The 4,111-nt window shown below is 36.0% G+C and overlaps 1 non-coding gene across 1 annotated transcript; it reads left to right on the top strand.

Moving 5' to 3' along the window:
• Positions 1-1,525: 1,525 nt before the first annotated feature.
• On the top strand, positions 1,526-1,632 carry LOC128296135 (small nucleolar RNA R71). The gene has a single exon (XR_008286684.1). It is a non-coding gene; the product is annotated as a small nucleolar RNA R71 (small nucleolar RNA).
• The last annotated feature ends 2,479 nt before the right edge of the window (positions 1,633-4,111 follow it).

Genomic DNA, 4,111 nt, shown 5'->3' with positions numbered 1-4,111 from the left:
AACATGAGTCATCCTATTCCCTAGAAAATCTCATGGCATCATAAATTTTAAAAATAATCTCTTCGTAACCTACTCTAAGTACCAATTTACCCTCACCCACATCAATTACAACCCTAACAGTGGCTAAAAAAGACCGAACTAAGATTAAAGACACCTCAACATCTTCTTCAATGTCAAGCACGATAAAATCAACAGGGAATATAAATTTATCTACTTTTACAAGTACATCATCTATAATTCCCTTAGGATATTTAACAGATCTATCAGCTAACTGAATACTCATCTTAGTGGGTTTAGGTTCCCCAAGACCAAGTTGTTTAAACATTTTATATGGCATCAAATTAATGCTGGGGCCTGAATTAGCTAGTGCTTTATCAATATTCAAACTACTGATTAAGCAGGGAATAGTAAAACTTCCTAGATCTTTCAGTTTGGTTGGCAGTTTATTTTGGAGTATGGCTTAACACTCTTCATTAAGTTCCACTGTAGATAAGTCTTCAAACTTCCTTTTGTTTGTTAGAAGCTCCTTTAAAAATTTTTCATATGTAGGCATCTGCGATAAAGCTTCAACAAAAGGTAAGTTAATATGCAATTGTTTAAAAAGTTCAAGAAATTTACTGAATTGTGCATCCATGTGATCTTTCTTCAACTTTGTTGGGTATAGGATTGGTGGTTTATATTCTTTTGGCATTAGATTGCCATTGTTTTCGGGTTCGACCTCCTTTCTGTCAGCTTCTTGTAGTGGCTTCTTGTCAGATTCAGCTAACACTTTCCCACTACTTAGTGTAACTGCTTTCACGTGCTCTTTTGGGTTGGGTTCAATGTTACTAGGTAGACTTCCTGTGGTCGTTCATATATTAATTTGGCGAGCTATCCTATCTGAGCTTCGAACCCTTGGATCGATGCTTGTTGATTTTTAAGTGATGTCTCGGTATTCTAAAAATGAGTTTCTGACACTGAGATGAATTTTGTTAGCATCTCCTCAAGGTTCGGCTTCTTTTCCTGCTAGTACGGTGGTTGCTGAAAGCCCAGAAGTGGTGGTGGTCTTTGATTTCCTTGTCCTCCCCATGAAAAATTTGGGTGATTCCTCCAACCTGCATTGTAAGTGGTACTATAAGGATTATTTTGAGATCGAGGATTATTACCCATGTAATTTAACTGCTCGTTCTCCATGTTGTAGCCATAGGATGTGTATTCTGAATTGCTTGATCCACCTCCACTTGCTTCGCATTGCATTATTGGGTGAACCTGTGAAGAACCAAGAAAACCGTCAATTTTCCTATTCAAAAGTTCTACCTAATTAGAGAGCATGGTGACCGAATTGACGTTAAAAACGTCGACTGTTTTCATTGGTTTTGTCCTCATGACTTGCCACTGATAATTATTCAGTGACATCTCTTCTATAAATTCATATGCATCCTCAGGTGTCTTATTATTGATAGTTCCACCAGCGGCTGCGTTAATCATTTGTCGAGTCGAAGGATTCAGGCCATTATGAAACGTTTAAACCTATAGCTAGAGTGGTAACCTATGGTGAGGGCACCTTCTCAATAGATCCTTGTATCTCTCCCATGCATCGTGGAGTGTTTCTAAATCCATCTACACAAAAGAAGATATATCATTACGTAATTTGACTATTTTAGCTAGTGGAAAATATTTTAATAAAAACATTTCGGTAATTTGTTCCCAAGTAGTGATTGACCCTCGTGGTAACGAGTTCAACCATTGTTTAGCATTATTCCTCAATGAAAAGGGAAACAACCAAAGGCGAATGGCATCATAAAAAATGCCATTGATTTTAAAAGTGTCACAAAACTCTAAGAAATTTTCCAAGTGAGCGTTGGGATCCTCGTCCTGCAAACCATCAAACTGAAAAAATTGTTGTATCATTTGAATTGTGTTAGGGTTCAGTTCAAAATTATTTGCAGCAATAGCCGGCCTAACTATACTTAACTTAGTTCTTGCTAAAGTAGGTTTAGCATAATCATACATAGTGCATGGAGTTGGATTCTGATTTACTAGATCAGCAGCAATCATAGGAGATAGCAGATTTTCTTGGTTTTCATCCATCTTCTCGGTTGTGGTTGAAGTATCGTCTTCTTGCTCTTCCTCTGTGTATCTTAAGCTTCGCCTTATTTCTCTTTGATTTCTGCAAACTGTGCGATTGATCTCACTATCAAACAGTAATGGTCCTGACAGGTTTCTTCTAGTCATACACTATAAAAACCTGCCAGGAACAAATAAAAGAAAAATTAGAAAAGAAAAGAAAAATTTAAATTGCAAATAAAGTAGAATGGCTAAAGTAATAAAAATCGAGTGTTCCTAATATCCTAGTTCTCCAGCAACAGCGCCAAAAACTTGATACGTGATATTCGTGACAGGTTTTAAGTATTTATAATGAATCATTATTGGAACTAACTATTATCACGATGAAAGAAAGTGTACCTATCGAATAGTAGTATAGCTTTAGCAAGACTGGATTGTCGAACCCAAAGGAACCAAGAGTACTAGTAATTACTTTCTTTTTATTATCTAACCTAAAAATTAAGGGATTTGTTTATCTAGACTAATTAACTAAACTAAGGATGCATAGACAGGAAATTGGGAAAAAACTCTTGGGAAAACTCGATTGATTAAGACAATACCCAAGGAAAAATCCACCTAGACTTCACTTGTTATTTGACTCTGAATTAGATGATTTATTCATTTGACTTGATTCGTAGAAATCCCTAAGTTTTATTATTATCTCTCTCGAGACTAATAACGTCTAACCCTAGGTTGATTAATTGAAATCTCTTTCTAATTAACGCCCTAGTGTTGCATTAACTCGATCTATGGACCCCCTTATTAGGTTTCACCCTAATCTAGCAAAATCTTATCACCCTATCTCTAGGCGTGCAATCAACTCCGCTTAATTATGACAAATTTACTCTTAGACATGGTCTATTCCTCCTCTGAATAATAGCATTAACTTGAATCAATATCCTGAAATATTAAAACAAGAATTAAGAACACATAATTAAGAACAAGTCAAATATTTATCATACAATTTAGATAATAATAACAAGATCCCTTCTTAGATTTCATTCCCCTTAGATATTTAGGGAGTTTAGTTCATAATTATAAAAGAAAACATCTCAGATGAATAATGAATACAAAACATAAAGAAAACTCAAAACCCCTGAATGGAAATTAAAGGGAGATCTTTAGTCTTGACGATGAATCCAGCTTCTGAGATGGACCAATCGGCTTCCCTTAAGTAATTCCTTGCCTCCTACTCTGTGTGTCCTTTATAAGTGCCTCATCAGGTGTTTAAATAGGCTTTAGAATGCCTAAGACCCTTAAAAGTGTCCTTTTCTGAATAGGACAATACTTGGGCTCGATAGGGACACGCCCGTGTGACACGACCATGTGCAATTACTCTAGCCCGTGGTCAAGGCTGTTGAATAGGCACAGGCATGTAGTCTACTCGTGTAAGTCGTGCTTCGATCCTGCCAAATGGACACGGCCGTGTGACACACCCGTGTGAGGAAGTCCAGGCCGTGTTGATTTCTTATGTGGGTTTATTTTCTCTGTTTTCGACTCATTTCTCGCTCTTTTTACTCTCCTATGCTCACCTAAGTATAAAACATGAAATTAAAGAATTAGGAGCATCTAATTCACCAAATCTAAGGATAATTCATCCATAAATGTGCTAAGCATGGGATAAAAATATGTATAAATTACGGTTTATCAAATAACCCTACACTTAAGCGTTTGATTGTCCTCAAGTAAAATCCTCAACTCATAATCGAAATAAGCTCTTCTCAATTTATAATCCCTATCGATAATATCTCAAAATAATCCATAAGTGATCATACATTGAAAATTCAACTAAAAGTACATCAAAGTTTCAAACATTCCAAGTTGAGCATTTATCATGAAAACATAGGTGTCCCCCCTCATCTAAGTAATCACCTTTGATCAAAATATCACAGAGTTTAACATCCTCACTAAAGGTTCACTCAAATCACTCGAGGTGTTTAAGGGCATCAAATAAAGCACTCATTAGTCAATATGAAAAGTTATTACCATAGGCATCAAATTAAGGGATTTGTTTATCTAGACTAAT

The sequence above is a fragment of the Gossypium arboreum genome, chromosome 7 (assembly GCF_025698485.1).
Source record: "Gossypium arboreum isolate Shixiya-1 chromosome 7, ASM2569848v2, whole genome shotgun sequence".
NCBI classification, from domain to species: Eukaryota; Viridiplantae; Streptophyta; class Magnoliopsida; order Malvales; family Malvaceae; genus Gossypium; species Gossypium arboreum.
This window is presented reverse-complemented; position numbering and strand designations above follow the sequence as displayed.